This window comes from Oryza glaberrima, chromosome 6 (genome assembly GCF_000147395.1).
Source record: "Oryza glaberrima chromosome 6, OglaRS2, whole genome shotgun sequence".
NCBI classification, from domain to species: domain Eukaryota; kingdom Viridiplantae; phylum Streptophyta; class Magnoliopsida; order Poales; family Poaceae; genus Oryza; species Oryza glaberrima.
In genome coordinates, this window is record NC_068331.1 from 19269394 (window position 1) to 19285843 (window position 16450).

The window sequence follows — 16450 nt, forward strand, 5'->3', positions numbered from 1 at the left end:
CTTGTCTGGTTATTATTGTTGTTATGAAATGAAAATATTAATGTACTAGTAGTAGTACATTTGGTACTCCCTATTTAGAAAACTGTTTGAGGTTTTATACTTCCTCTGATTTTAATAAACATCATTATTGATTTTTATATGATATTTGATTATTTATTTTATTTTAAAATATAAATATTATTTATTTTAATGTGACATGTTTTTATCACTAATGAAACTTTTAAGTATGACTTATACTTTAGCATATTTACATTAAATTTTAAACAAGACGAATAGTCAAATATTATTTCAAATTAAAATCAGCAATATCATCTATTAAAAATGAAGGTAGTTTTTAGTGTCAAATAATTTTATTAGTAATTTATTAAAATTCAAATATGTTTAGTTTATAAATTTTATTTTATATTAAATTCACATTTCTATTTATATTAAGATTATTATTTTATGAGCTATAGTCAAAGTCTAACCTTGAAGACCTTTTTCAAAATATAAATGCCATATCTTTTTTCAGCGGAGAGAATAGCATCAAAAGACTTTAGTATTACATTAGTTATAGTTTTGAAACATGCATATAAAATTCGGGAGGGTCCATGTCACTAATACACACTTATGTTATTTCCCCCAAAATGAAATGGAATATCCAAATATGCATGCTTTCTGGTGCTCCTAACGCGGCAATTTTTTTAAAAAAACTTTCAGCATGTAAGTTTCTTAAAAGATTGTTTTAAATTTATTTTTCAATTTTATAATATTTATTCGTCTATACACTTGAATCATTCACCTATTCAGTTAATAAGCATTCCATTCAATTTCGTCGATAAGAACACACATATATAGCCAACCTCATTAAATTCCTTTGGAACATAGTAATGAAAAACCATAGAAATAAAAAAATAAAATAAAAGTTGATAGAATACAACTGAAATACAGAGAAATACACATAAATAACCACTGGGATGGAGCGCATGTGAAACACGTGACTTTAAGAAGAGATCAAGACAAAGAAAAGTTCCTCTGGACCTCATGTTAATTTTTTTTTCTAAAATTTCCATGCATCTTTTCATATGATTCATAGATGTGCAATCTTTTATCGTAAAGGGGTATATATATAGAAAAATTCCTATAGGTACTCAGATCCTGCAAAATTCCTTAAAATAAATCATTTGCTCTGAATGGGCCCAAGTTGATAACTGCATCTTAAGCACGACGTGAGGTTTCTCGAAGTGCTAAACAATAATCTTTTTTTTTTAAAAAAATCTATACTCTTTATTTTTTTAAAAAAAATCTATGCGAAAGTTACAAAATCATATTAATCCATTTTTAATTTTTGCAAACTAACACTTAATTAATCACGTGTTAATTCGACTTTTAAGTCCGGACACAAATTAAATCGTTTTTGTTAAGAGTATTACTATATGCACGATTCAGTTGTACATGTAACTATATATCAATTAAAGGAGAATACATTTATATATAGTGTAGCCGTTTATGATGTACGTAAATCGAACATTTGGGTTGTATGCATATTCTTTTGTTAAAATGCAATGCCTGTAATCTGGGCCTACTACCACTTGATGCCACAGGAGCAAAGTCATGCTCTTCTACATTCCTGGGGTAGATGATAGATCATAATGAGATGCTGTTTTTTTCCCCTCTCTTTCTGCGATCTCGTGCCATTATTAACTGGATCTCTGCACCTGTGCCAACCAGGCTCAAGTTCATCTCGGGAGGTCGGCTTTTCTCGCTGGGAAAAAAATGGCCGCTTTTCGGTGGCGTTGCTCGGTGGCTCCTTTTGCTTTCCTAGTTCCCTGTTTGTTCAACTGTCCATTCAATGGCTTCCATGCTTTTACGTGGAAACCCTCGTGCTTTCCTTGAATTAGGATTTGTTTAGTTGGGGAAAATTTTTAGGTTTGACTGTCACAACGGATATATGGACACATATTTAAAATATTAAACGTAGTGTAATAACAAAACAAATTACAGATTCTGCAAGGAAACTGCGAGACAAATTTATTAAGCCTAGTTAATCTTTCATTAGTAAATGTTTACTGTAGCACCACATTATCAAATCATGACGCAATTAGGCTTAAAAGATTCGTTTCGCAATTTACACGTAATATATGTAATTGTTTTTTTTGTTTTGCCTACATTTAATACTTCATGTATGTGTCCAAACATTCGATGTGATAGCGTGAAATTTTTTGTTTTGGGAACTAAACATGGCCTTACACAGGCATATGTTTGACGTATCAACCCTCTAATGTGGAGTACTGTGGGAGACGGAATGCAGATGTCGAACAAAGAGAGTAACGCAAGGCGATTAAACGGAATATGAACGATTAATTGGAAGTCGATGAAGAGGGTACCTATCAACCGTTTTTTCACAACATTGCAACCCTTGGAAATTATTAGTTAACTAGATAATTGAAACTCTTCCATGTTGCTTTCGAAATCTCCTTGATGAATATTTGTTTTCTTTTTAACAATGAAAGTATAATATTTGGTATTGATACCAACTAAGGATGAATACAACTATTTTTAATTATAGACATCACGATTCACTCCCTAGCTCATCGAGTTATGCACATATACATGAACCAACCACCGAGGGTACGTACAGTAGAATTTACTCCCTTTTCTCTTTTGTATGGCGTTGGTTAGTCTAAATTTATACTCCCTCCATCCCAAAATGTTTGATGCCGTTGACTTTTATAAAAATGTTTGACCGTTCGTCTTATTCAAAAAATTTAAGTAATTATTAATTTTTTTCTATCATTTGATTTATTGTTAAATATACTTTTATGTATACATATAGTTTTACACATTTCATAAAAGTTTTTGAATAAGACGAATGGTCAAACATGTTTAAAAAAGTCAATGGCGTTAAACATTTAGGGAATGAGGGAGTATATATATTAAAGGGTGGAGGTAGTATGTATGCATATATCTTATATAATTTGTGAGGAGGTTGAGGTCCAACTAGAAAAATTTCTCACAAAGGGCAGCAACTGTGCACTTGTGGAGTCAACTGATGCATGCTAGCTACTAGCTAGCTAGCTCCAACATTGATCATGAATTGCACCATTGCCATTGTCACCCCCAACTCATCCCAAGAAAAGATGATGAGCACAAAATGGCCACAGCCATTAAAAGCAGCTAGCTAACGCTCTGAGGTTGTTGAGCCATTACTGTTAGTTGGTCTTGGTGCCAAGCTGCAAATGCATCCCCAAGCTAGTATTTTGGAGTGGCCCAAGTGAATGCACAATTGCATAATGGAGGAGCAAACGAGTTGGTAGGACGTGCCACTCTGAGAATGAAAAAACAATGCATGCATCAATTCTGTTGTAATTTATGGTGCTAGAGTACATACACAAATGTTGGTTATTCTCTAGACTTGTTCGGTTAATCCCTCCTAAAGAGCAGTGAAGGAAATTTGAAGAGGTGTAAAATTAATCATCCTCAATCGACTCATTTCTTATAGGGATTAACCGAACAAGTCCTAAAGAAAAATCTTTAATATTTTTTACAAATTTTAAATCATTTCTTGTTAATTTACTTAGCATGTTGCACAAAAATGATCGTAGTATGAACTTTCCTATGCATGAAGTTGGATGAGTTAGAGAAGAGAAGCAATTTCATTTTGTCTAAATTCTTGGCTGGCATCATCATGCCAGGCTATACCATGTCAAGAAGAAAAAGATAAGTATCAGATGCTTGTCCAACCATGACACGGTTTGGAAGACCCATACACATGCACGCACGCTTTATTATTTTTTTCTCCTCCTGGCAGAGAGGGTTTGGATAGAGATTTATATTATATTTGTCAAACAGGTGATGATGTGGTCGTTCAAATTTGAAAGCAAATAATTCTTATTTAATAAGTAAAAATATATTATTCCAAAATTGGAGGTGAAAATAAATCCAACCAAGTCGGCAGCTAAGGGTTGTAAAATAAATATTTTTTTCCTAAACAGATTAAAACATGTTCTCAAAACATATCAGTTATTTTGAGCATGTGAGTCAACCTAACGCATGCTGATCAATGCTCAGAGGTGAGGATATATTTGATCAGAGGAACATGCATTGGCTGCAAACTTTCTGGCACAATCACAAGATTCCAGAGCACATCACATGCAAATATGCAATGTGGAGGCCGGGAAAAAGGTGCACATCCCATTTTTTTTATTCTGCAAATTGGAGTTGTAGATTAGATACTTGATTACTCTATGGAACACGCTGTCAAATTAATACTGAATTGAAGACAAACTACTGTCAGCAACTCAACGGCTACTGTCCACCTAGCTCGCCAATGGTAGGTACACTCTGTTTGCTTATATATGCATTTTTCTGATCTTCTCAAGTCATTTATAGAGAGGGCCAACCCCAATGTGTTTGTCTGTTTGATATACCACAAGAAAAAAAAAGTAAACAAGCCAATCTTTCACCATGTAATAAATAGAGAGAAATGCAACCCCTTATCCGTCACCAGAAATTTTCATTATCGTCGCATCATCGAGATTTGGACCTCAAATAATATATGTGACTCATTAAATATCACTAAATATTTTGAGGTGGCCATGCAAAACCTAATATCATGTTTAAGAATTAGGTCCAACAATGCCATGCACAACCTACGATCATGTTCACAAACTTTTGGCTACAAAGAAGCGAATTAAATTTGAAAATATACCGTTGATTCGTTTGTTTTTCAAAAATATTCAGAATGTAAATTTATTAGCAGAAATATACCGTCGATCTCGCATAACCATTCCGCGAAAGTGACGCTGAAGTGACGTCGTGAACAGTCTCGCACGAGGAGAGCGCCAGACCGCACGGTATCACGTGATCATAGCGCGAGACTGCACGGTCTCGCACGATGAAACAGCGATACCGAACAACGGAATTGAGGACTTATGCGGCGGCGACGTCAGACCACACGGTCTCGCGCGGCCAAACCGCGAGACCGAGCAGTCTCGCTCACTCAGTGAGCGATAGCGACTGCCTCTGCCGATTGAATAAGGTTAATTAGTGATTAATTAATCGCTAATTAGAATAATTAATTACTAATTATTATTAATTAATCATTAATTAGGGTAATTAATGACTAATTAAGCAGCTCCGTTGGACATGACATTCGGTCTCGCTGATTCCTTACGCGAGACTGTTCGGTCTCGCTGCTTCATCACGCGATACCGCGCGGTCTTGCGCTTCTACCGCGTGACACCGGTATATTTTCGCTAAAAAGTGTACATCACGAATATTTCTGCGAAAAAAACCAAATCAATAGTATATTTTTAAATTTAATTCACAAAGAATCTGCAATATTAAGTTGTTGATTAGAGTCAACACTTTGGTTAGGTTCACTCATCACCTGGGCACGCAAAGAAGCAGCCTAGCTGGATTGGAACCGACTGGTTCCTACTCAAGAGTGATAACTAGCTTGATGGCCAAGCAAAAAGCTGCAAATAATGTAAAGTACATAATTCAGATTTCAGCAGCAGCAGCAGTAGGTGAGCCAAATCTATCAACCTGCAGTCCTTCTCTTGGACACTAATGGAAGGGTCTCCCAGGAAACTTCCAATTAACATGTCGGAAGAAACTGAAAAGGATAGTGGATTGTTGATTGGGAAATACATATATGCATGTTGGTTACAGTTACAATAACTGAAATGAGAAAGTGAAATGGAAAAAGGCAGAAGTTTGATCTGTTTGGCTCCAGATTGGTGGTTTTGATTGCAGTTAACTGTCCTAATCAAGATTTTGAGGTTGTTAAGACAGAGTGGTCTTTACATTCTTTTTGTTAACCAACAGAGAATGCAATCTAAAAGCATCGATCCCTAAAAGGGGAAAATGACCCCCTTTTTTTTCAAGGGAGAGAGCTTTCATTGATTTGGACTTTGGACTTGAATATATATAATGTCAAAGCGTAGGAAGGATAGATCTGAAGTGTACCATTTTTTCTTCAGAGTAACTGAAGCTCATGATTCATCATACATCCAAATACATGCCTTGAAATATCACTATTAATTACATACTGTAATTTTTTGCAAGGATATTACACATTATAGTTTGTATACTTGATATTTAGATGCATATATACCAAGAATAGTTATTCATCAAGAAGATCAAGATACTTTTTAAATAATGGATAAACTGGTTCTTGTATCTAAGATGCAGAAACCCACATGTAACCTCATTCTTTAACACCCCCTCCCCCACCCCAATTAAATACCTTACAAAAGATAAAATGCATACATTGTACACATGTCTTAGGGATCATTGGATTATCATGATATTTTTCTCATGCTTTGCAATTCCTTAGTTTATGTATATGCAATGCACCAAATAGTGAGCAGGGTTTATAATCCCAATTAAAACGGTCTGATTTTCCTGAAAACTGGATTTCCTGGATCGGCTCCATAACTAGGTTTTTTTGGTCATTTTTTTAAAATCAAATTGAATTTAAAATTTTTGACTAAACTTGACCGGGAGTCAACAGTTTTTCAAATGGTTTCTATGAAACCGGAAAACCAATTTTTGGCTCGGTATCCATTTCGTAAATCCTTCTGTTCATTAAGTACTCTGTACTATACCAAGCAGCATGAAGTAACTCTAAGCTAGCGTACTTGTGTGAAGTAAATAGTACTTCCTCCGTTTCATAATGTAAGTCATTCTAGCATTTTTCATATTCATATTAATATTGATAAATCTAGATAAATATATATGTATAGATTTATTAACATCAATATAAATGTGAGAAATGTTAGAATGACTTATATTGTAAAACGGAGGGAGTAGCTTACAGTTAATAGGCCGCTAGTACAGCACCAACCCCTTCTAGAACATGGTCACCTCCACTAGCCCACCCTCAACCAGAATCCAAGTGCAAGAGACAATGCCAGCACTTACACACATGGCACACTCACCTACGTGGAAAGTGCTGCCTGACTCGCATCCAACCCTTGGTATGTTGCCCTTGCGGAGCCCAGCTTATAGCCGCCTGTAAACTGCTCCAGAGCCCCACCTTTGGGTGTTACACTGTAGCTACCCAAAATTATTTGTGTTACCGACTAAAAATCTTTGTACTAAAATACTGTAAAATCCTGTGTTCCAAATATAGCATCCTAACCTGTTACCCAAACTCATCCGCTGTTAATCTGGACCGTTGATCATGTGCTACTAGTGGTGTCAATTGACATCAATAACTTCTTGCTAATCTCTTTGCTAATACACTCTATAAACAATAATTACTCTCTTATATATGTATTGGCATCACCAAATTTGAGTATTGACCCTAATGACTCTATTTTCTAGATCCGACCCTGTGTGCCATCAAACCATTGGAAAAAGAAGTTGTGGATGGCATACAATTGCTATTGCTTCACACCACGAAATTTATGTGTTCCAAACAAAACATTTTTACACTTATACCTTGCAGTTGCACTTATATGTTCTGATATGTGTACCAATGTACTATACGAGCTTAGTACGCAGCAGGAAGAGGTGGGTACCGAACCTGCTGGTGCTGGGTTGCTGGGTGGTGCTGCAAAGCCATGTATATGAGTGGGACCAAAACGTACCATGATGAGACCCTCAGGAAGCATCTATCTATCTCCACACTCATACTATCTGCATCTGAATATGAATGGAACCAACCGCGTTAATGTCTGGGTTGTCCAGGATTCCGGATGGAGGGGGATATTGTGCAATGCAAGTCCACAGGGGAAGGGACCAACAACCAGCTGGTAAGGGTAACCCGTGTTGGTGTTGGTGTTTAATTCACATTTCATTAGGTCGTTGGCAGCCATGTGTGTATTCTTCTCAGGAAGAAACTGAGATGTTTTTGTTGTAGTAGTAAGTAACTAGTAGTAATTCATGCAATCATCAGTGTACGTAGTCAAATGCTCGAGGCTAATTAATATATAGCTCACGATTAATGAAAATTGAATATGAATGACTTTGATGTTCCACGGGGACTGCAGGGGATATCCTATCCATGTCATCCTTGGTGACTTTAAGTGTCAAGGGTACTCTTGTTTTTTTTTTTTATCAAAGGGCTTTAGCCCTCCATTTCCATTAAAAGAAATGTCACAGTTTATAGCAGAAGAAAAAACAGAAAACACAACTGCGTTCAGAGTTTATAAAAGTGACAACAGACATTCAACAATTGACTCTCCTAAACAGGCTATCTGTGCCCTTGTGTTCAAAAGCTAGACATTTCTCTCCTCTTTTCTAATCTGATCAGCTGCTTGTAATCCTTCTGAAGCTGGCGCGCCATCCATGTCGTGAATTGAACACCTCATTTCCTCATTTTCTTTAATAATTATGTCAAATTTTAAGATGTATTATTGGCATCGAAGGTCCAATTTATTTCCACATCAGTACAGTATATCTTGAATGGATTTTAAACTCTCAAGGGAAGTGATCCCTCGTGTCAGCCACGCGCAGGCAACTGGGGAGGCGACCCAACCCTAGCGTTGCCATCCCCTCCCCTTGCCTCTCCCGCCTCACCGCCGTCGAAGCCATAGAGCAGCCACCAAAAACCGAGCAACTAGCTACGATGGCGACTGCGGGGCTCAGCACCTCTCACCTAGCATGGAGAAAGGGCGGTGCGCTGCGAGGCGTCAATGTGGCGGTGCAGCGGCGATGACTCGACAAGGGCGTGTTGCGGCAATGGCGTGACGAGGGGCATGCTTACCCCGAGCTTAGCGACCTTTTTGGCCTTCTCCACTCAGATATGGGACCTCTGCTTTCCTGGCCAGACACGACAAGCAACTGGGGTAGCTAGGTTGCGGATGCCAACAGTCACCATGGACATAGTCGCCAATGGACTGCATGTGGTGTAGAGGTGGTGGCCATGGGGGTGTCGGTGGTGATGAGGCTCCTCCTTGTCCTGAGGTTGGATTTGGCGCCCTTTGGTATGCAGGCGGGGGTGAGATGGCGATGGCTTAAGGAGGAGTGGTAGCGGCAGACCTCTAGGCTGATGGTGGTGAGCGGGAAAGTGGCTAGGACGCTAACGTTAACGGTTTGTCTTCTCGATGATTGGCCGAGCAATCTCCTCTCCGTGGGGCTCCTCCTCTGCTATGGCTGAAATATTTTTGGTTATGGGGAGCTCCCTTCTTGGAGGCGTCATTATAGAGTTTTCTCCCTCCCCACCATCTCCAAGTGAAAAACCTTGCTCTGGCTTCTGGATGAGTGGTGGTAGCATTTCACGTTGTGTCCTCCATGGGGCGCTGCCATGGAGAACCTTACCCTTGCAGCGAAGGTCGTTGGTGGAATCTTACGTCAACTCCAAAGCTCTACAAGCCTGGGATGAAGCTTGGCAACAATAATATGTTGTTGTCTCTTTCTAAGGGTGCTGGTGCTAACCATGTGCAGGAAAAGGTGCTTTGCTGGCTTAGGCTGATGTCCACAGTGGGAAATTGTTGATTGTTTGTTTTGGCTATACCTTTGGAAACGATGACGTGATCACTGTGGAGTCGGGGCTGTTGTGTTGCTAGGCAGTAAGCTCAGCAACGATGACACATGTTTGCGAAGTTGGATTTGTTGTGTTGTCTTTACGACAAGCTCGATATCAATCCCTACTTTGGGCTCCGTCATTGTTTAGTTGTTAGTTGTAACGCCCGGAATTTCTATCCAAAATTCCAAACGCTTACATGTGTGTGAACCCTCGTCCAGGAATCAGCCGAGGCACACAATAACAAATTGATAATAGAGTACAATTATTACTCTAATTAATAAGCGAATAAAATATCATTACAGAGGTAGATAGTCCCTCTCAATCAATAAAGATCTAAGCAGCGGAAAAAAATAAGATAAACGGCGCAGACGACTCCACTCCACAGGCAGCTTGACCAGGGCTACACCTAATCCTCCACACCATCAGCATCACTGTAGAACTCCTCTGATGAATGATTGCAAGGTGAGTATATGACATACTCAGCAAGCCACGCAGCAAATATGCAAGTGCACAGGATAACAAAGGATGGCATAGTAGGGTTTCATTTGCATAAACATCATTTAATAAACATTTCAGAATTTAATAAAACAGTTAAGTAATAATTAAACAATATTAATCCAACGCTATACAACATACCCTGTTGCATAGGTCCAACCATTCTGAACAACCAATCCCGACTGCACAGTTCTATCTCCAAACCAGGAATATACCATTCCAAACTAGGAGCTAATCAAATTATTACCAGTTATAGCATCTTTCATTATGATGAGAGGTGTGAGACTAATCACGAAAGACATTGTTAGACCCGCCCATAACCGCGGGCACGGCTATTCGAATAGTTTTACTCTGGCCAGAGGTGTACCACTTTACCCACAAGACACAGCCCCACAACATGTCACCATGTGCCTCAATACCACCACGGTACCTTGGAAAGGAGCTGTGACAGTACCCCTCGCACAACACAATCCACCACAGCGCACCGTTCCTGGATCATAATCACCCCCTTATAAACAAGGCATGGACTCCCCAGCGACCCCCGTGGGCTTATCTCCGCCACTTCTCAGTCTGGTGCCCCGCAATGAACCATGCTATACAAAAGGTAAAGCCGTTGCCCACGCTGGCTTGTGGTTGGCACGGTTAATGTTTCACAACTGAAACTCGTGAACCGGTCCTTAATTGTCATGAGCACGACCATCAAAACCATGTGCTCACAACCCACCATTATCAGGTTTTAGTTGGCAAATTAATTAATTAACCAATTATGATTAACCATCATGAGCTATCATTAAGCCATCATTAAATAATAGTGAATCATAAGTTATCCCAATAGTGTGCTAAAGTTTCTAAGCATAGCTAAGCAATCACATCTAATATCTAGCTGAACCAATATATAAAGCTCAACTAGTCAATTTATAATAACCCAAGGTATCAAGGAATAAAGTAATCAAGAACAAAAGGGCTATAACAAACAATAGGTTAATTCCACCCAATGACATTCGAAAATAAATGCAATAGTTGAATAGAAACAATAGCTTTAAACGGGATCAACATGTTCAAAGGGTTGTTTGGGATATGTGTGACTTGCCTTGCTGGCCTTGGAACTCTTCAACTTCTTCTTCTGCGAAAACGAACTCTCCGGAAACGTCGGAATCTAAACAGAAAAGAGCAAAAGCACCAAAACAACACATAAAAAAGCATGAACAGTACATGTGGATATTTTTAACATGTAGATCTCAATTTTAGAAAAATTTAGAAACTTGAACCAACTAAATCCGAGCTAAGATGAATTAGTTATGAATTTTTAAAGATTAAATCGGATTAAAACACTTATATGGATTTTAATTGAATTATGACGCAATAATGAATTATTTTTGAAAAGGAAAAGATGATTTATTGCGTCAGCGGCTAGGGTTTGCGGTGGACCGGGTGCACGGCGGCGGTTCACGAGATTGGACGGCCGAGATCGATCCATCCAAAACGAACGGCCGAGATCGACCGGTCCACAGGCGGACCACGGCGGACGGCATCGATGACGTCGGCGATGACGTCACCACCGGTGGCGACCGAACCGCGCGAGCTCGCCGGCGAACCACGGCACAACAGCGCGAACGGAAAGCCTCTACGGGTTGCGAGCGGCACGGCGAACTCACCGGCGACCAAAGCGACGGCGGACGATGACCGGACGACGTCGGCTACGAGGAAGAAGCGGTGGCAACCTTCGGCTTGACGACGGCGACGGAGTTCCGGCGGTCGACAGCGACGGCGGAGGGGCGGACGAGGACGGCGACCACGACGGCGGCCTTCCCGAGTGACGGCGACGACCGGAGCGACGGCGGCGCACGGCTGGAGCGACAGCGGCGACGGCGGCGCTAGACTGCACGGGGCTAGGGCGCTACGGGCGGCGAGGGACGAAGGCGAGGGTGGCGGCAGGTAGCGGCGGGCTTGGGGGTGCTTTTATAGGGGCAAGGAGGCGGCGACGGAGGCCCACGACGACCGGCGGCGGGAAGGAAAGTCTAAGGTTCGGAGGAGAGAGATGAATCCGATTCGAGATCGAATCCACGAATTTCCAAACGATTTTAGCCGATGATTCCAAAAGAGAAAAGATAGAGGAGATCGAGAAGATCATTTCCCCTCTATCGATTTCATCGGAAACGGAAAGGATCGGCCGGATTGGAATGGCGGCGGCGGCGCGGCGCGGCTAGGGTTTCGGGCGGCGGCGGCGGCGCGAGGAAGACGAAGACTGACAGGTGGGCCCCACCTGTCAGCGGGCGGACGCGCGAGCGGGCGGCGTCTCTGCAGCGGGCTGGGCCGACTTGGGCCGAGGAGGAGAGAGAGAGGGTTTTAGGCCGACTTTCGGCCCAAAGCCAAAAGAGACTTTTAAAAACCTTTTTCAATTTAAATTATTCATGAAATGCAATTCCATTTATTAAAAATACTTCCTTAGCTCAAATAAATCCCAGAAAAATCTAGGAATTATAGAATTAAGCAAAGTATTTAATGAAATTTTATCTGGCCCTATTTTATATTGGAATTTATTATTTAAAATTAGATATTCTTTTCAAGACTTTTAAAATCAATTCTAATAATTCCAATTAAACAACAATTTATATTTTTAGGATTTTTAGGATGTGACATTAGTTTAGCTAGGGTAGAGGGTTATTCCGTGCGCAGTATATTTGTACCAGCCACAGTCTTTTCCTTATGGAGATTGACGAGTCTCTTTTCTTTGAGGAGATGTTTTTCTTTTCCTTGTAACCCTATATGGGTTTTTACTCCTGCTTAATTGAAATATAATTGGCATTTCTCCTACCGATTTCGTTTTTAAAAAACTCTCGAGGGAACATTTCCTCGTTATTTGCATGACATTTAAATAGTTATGAAAAATTAGAAAAAAAAGTATGAAAAGATAGACTAATACATGATATATCACTCCACAAACATGCAAGTTAAAATTTCACTTCTACAAGTAACTTCCACAAACATGTTTTGTTTAGCGATCTATCACGTATTATCTATCTTATTGATATTTTAATTTTTATAACCATTTGAATGACACACAAACAATAAGGGAATATCCTCTCGAGAGTTTAGAATTGGTCATCTTCATTGCCCTAAACAAGTAATATTATAAAAAAGTACAGCTACAATTACATTCATAATTATTTTTTTCCTTTTTATCCTTAGATCGAATTTAATTTTGTATATTTGTCAATTAAGGAACATGACAAAATAATCTTCATTATCAGAAACTTATATACCATTGCATGTCGTCTCTCCTGATTGGGATGCTAGTTAACTCGAGAGAATTTTTATATATGTTTAGGCCCTAAAATTTGTCGGTCGAGTGGTCTATTGCTTTATTGATATATGGAAGGTATGTGTACAAATGAGATATATCTATCTTCTAATTTAGTTGGGAGTTCTGACGAGATGGTGGTCAGATGCTTCGAAACTGGACTACATAGGCTCTCGGTGGATTGAGGGCTTGATCTCCACGGGGATCAATTGCATCGTGGAATGTCTTGTGTTGATTTTTGTTTAGTTAAGGTTTCTTTCCCCCTGGCCCTTAATTGTTTTGGATATCAATGACAACCGATTAGGAAGGACTAATGCCAGTGACCCAGGAACCGACGTTCACATAGCAGACAACATGCACTAGGTAAATGCCATGTGTCTGCACATCCGACTCCTTACCTGCACCGGGGAATGGTTTGGGGCCGACACGTGCCGAATCCACATTTGTGAAGGATGAGGCCTTCAGGGTGCCGTAAGGCCAATTCCTAGCTGGAAGCTAAATGACGTGTTTCGGGCAGCCTCAGGTCTATGATTCTTTCCCATTTACTCATAACGGGACAGTAATCTGCCCCCCCGGGTGAAGAGCATGGAAGCAACTTGCCATATCCCGCCCACGGTGGGCCCTGTTAAGGCCTACCCCAAGGCTGACGGAGCCAGCGAGAAGAGGAGTTGCAAGACAAGGCTTACCATACCTAATCTTGATATGAAAATAATCTTCCCCCAAATTTCGATCATGTGGTGTCCCCCTAGAGGTAGTAAAGGGGAGAGCCAAGGCCAGAAGGGTTAGATCCTGGTGACTTCAACACATTTAGTGAGGTTCTTAGGAAACACAGGAAAGAAATAAAGGTGAACTACTCTGAGTAGTCGATGAATGGTAAGATCCTTCGAGGACAAAGAGATAAATCGCCACCACAATAGGAGTAGGGTTTTACACCTCTATATTGCATGGACCTGTACACTTCGCGCTTGTTCAATTTCCTTTTTTATGTGCTATTGAGGGGCACGAGTCCCCTCCTCGCAGATGACTAGCTCCTCGGCTGAACTCACAAAAAGAGGTCCTGCCGGATTCCCGTTATCGGGGTTCATACTTTGACAACAAATGTGTTTATTAAGACTAGTGCAGATGATTAGTCCTTCTATTTGTGAAATGAAAGGTTCGGGCAGATTTAAGAAGAAAGAATATTGTATGGCACATAAGGGGTAACTAAAATTTTCCTATACTTTGTGTCGTAGGAAAAGCCATACAGAAGGGGATGCTGCTTTGAAACATACAGATGGAAATTGTGCTCAAAATTTTTTGAAGAAGTGTATCTCTTTTTCTCTAAGTGTTTCTGAATTTCAAGTTGGAAAATCTGATTTGAGCAAAGTTCTTGCCCTCGGGTGATGATGATGAAACTAGGTCCCAATCTTCCGATAGGTATTGATAACTCTTGATTTGGTGGAAACATGACACACGATCCGGCTTCCGATCAGCATGATCCGAACCCTGCAATCATAGCACCACGTCTCCTCTGGTTATCAACCGTGCCGAAACCCGGTTGACCTCGCCAAGAAGTCTAATTTCTACATACGAATCGAAGAACACAAGCAAGAACAAGGTAGATAGCAACTCAATTGCATATGAATAATTAAGCACCTGAAACGGCGTTCCACAAACCGAACAAGCGGCGAAACTACAATGGTAGAAATAATTTAAGCAAAACCCGATTCTAAACTATGACGGCTACTGAATAAATTTGATTTAGGACGTCCTAGGGTTGCCCTAGGGTGCACACTCCCTTGGGCTTAGCCCATGACATAATTACAATGCCCAAGATTCAAATCAGATTCGGACTGGATGAGGTACTGTTAACAACCAAATTTGGTAACATCGGCATCGGAAAAGGAGATTAGATAGAAGTGGAGTCGGAGGTGGAGATCGATCCGAGAACAGAGCAAGAATCGGCTGGAGTCCAGATCGGCTACGATTAGGATCAGCTGGGTCTGAGTCGGACTAGGTAAGCTGATGCAGACGATTCCGACAGTACAACTTGGTGTATGACATCGGGTTGAGTTGAGGTGCTTCAAGATAATTGCTGCACATGGATAGAGTCCTAAGAAGGCAATTATATCTATTAATTAGGATATTTTATGTAATTTTCTTAGAGATATGTTTGGGCAAAAGTCTGCCGCAAAGACTTATGGTATCTTAGAGTTTGTTAGAGATAATGGTCGTGTCCGGTATGGACATATCTTGTAATTCTCGGCTATAAATAGACCCCGAGCCCTATGTAATTAAACACACACACGTTCAATACAATTTCGGTGCATCGCCACCCTTTTGCTTTAGTTTTATTTTGACGAGTTCTTGCTTTCGGGTTGAGCTGCATCGGTTTCGATCTTCAACAAGAGGTAAAACTTGTTATGACGGCTTGCGTTCTCGGGATTAGTGCTTCCATCTTTATGATACTCTAATCTTGTTTATGTAATTCGTCGAGTTATCATATATCTCACATAATCTTTGGCAATATCGCTATCTAATCCACAATCGGCTAACATCTGTTAGTAGAGGGCAGCCGATTAGATTAGATTTTGACGTTGATTTAGATTATGTAAGATATCTACCACTCTATGAAACTTCCAGCGGCTTGATTGTCTAGATATTGTTCTTCTTTCCATACTTAATGCTGCATCAGTTGAGTTTGATCTATTAAGTCGTGCTTAGAATATCAATCTCTAGCCTGCCTTCTAGTTGCCGATTAGGGTAGCATCGGAGTTTCAGCCGATCTTATTTGATTTAACTATATTTGCCTCATATACTTCATTGACATGTTAAATCTGCCCTTTGTGTCAAGATATCGTCGCAATCTAAATATATTAAGCTTTTGTTTAATACATTATACCTGTTTTAATATCTTGATATAGAGTAGTATCGGAGTATTAGCCCATACACGCTAGATCTATTTGATCGGCTATGATATAAACATATATAGTTCCGTTATTAATATATATTTCAATCTAAGTGATTTATACTGTCTCGGCATGGCGACCGATCTATCCCAATCACTTGATTTAAGTATATATGAATATAAGAACTATATATTGGTAATATCTACAGCCGATCGAGTAGATTTAGTTCCTTATTATCTATTTATAACCGCCGATCGATTCACATATGACTTCGGCTCAAAGATAAATGATATGTCATCGGCACTT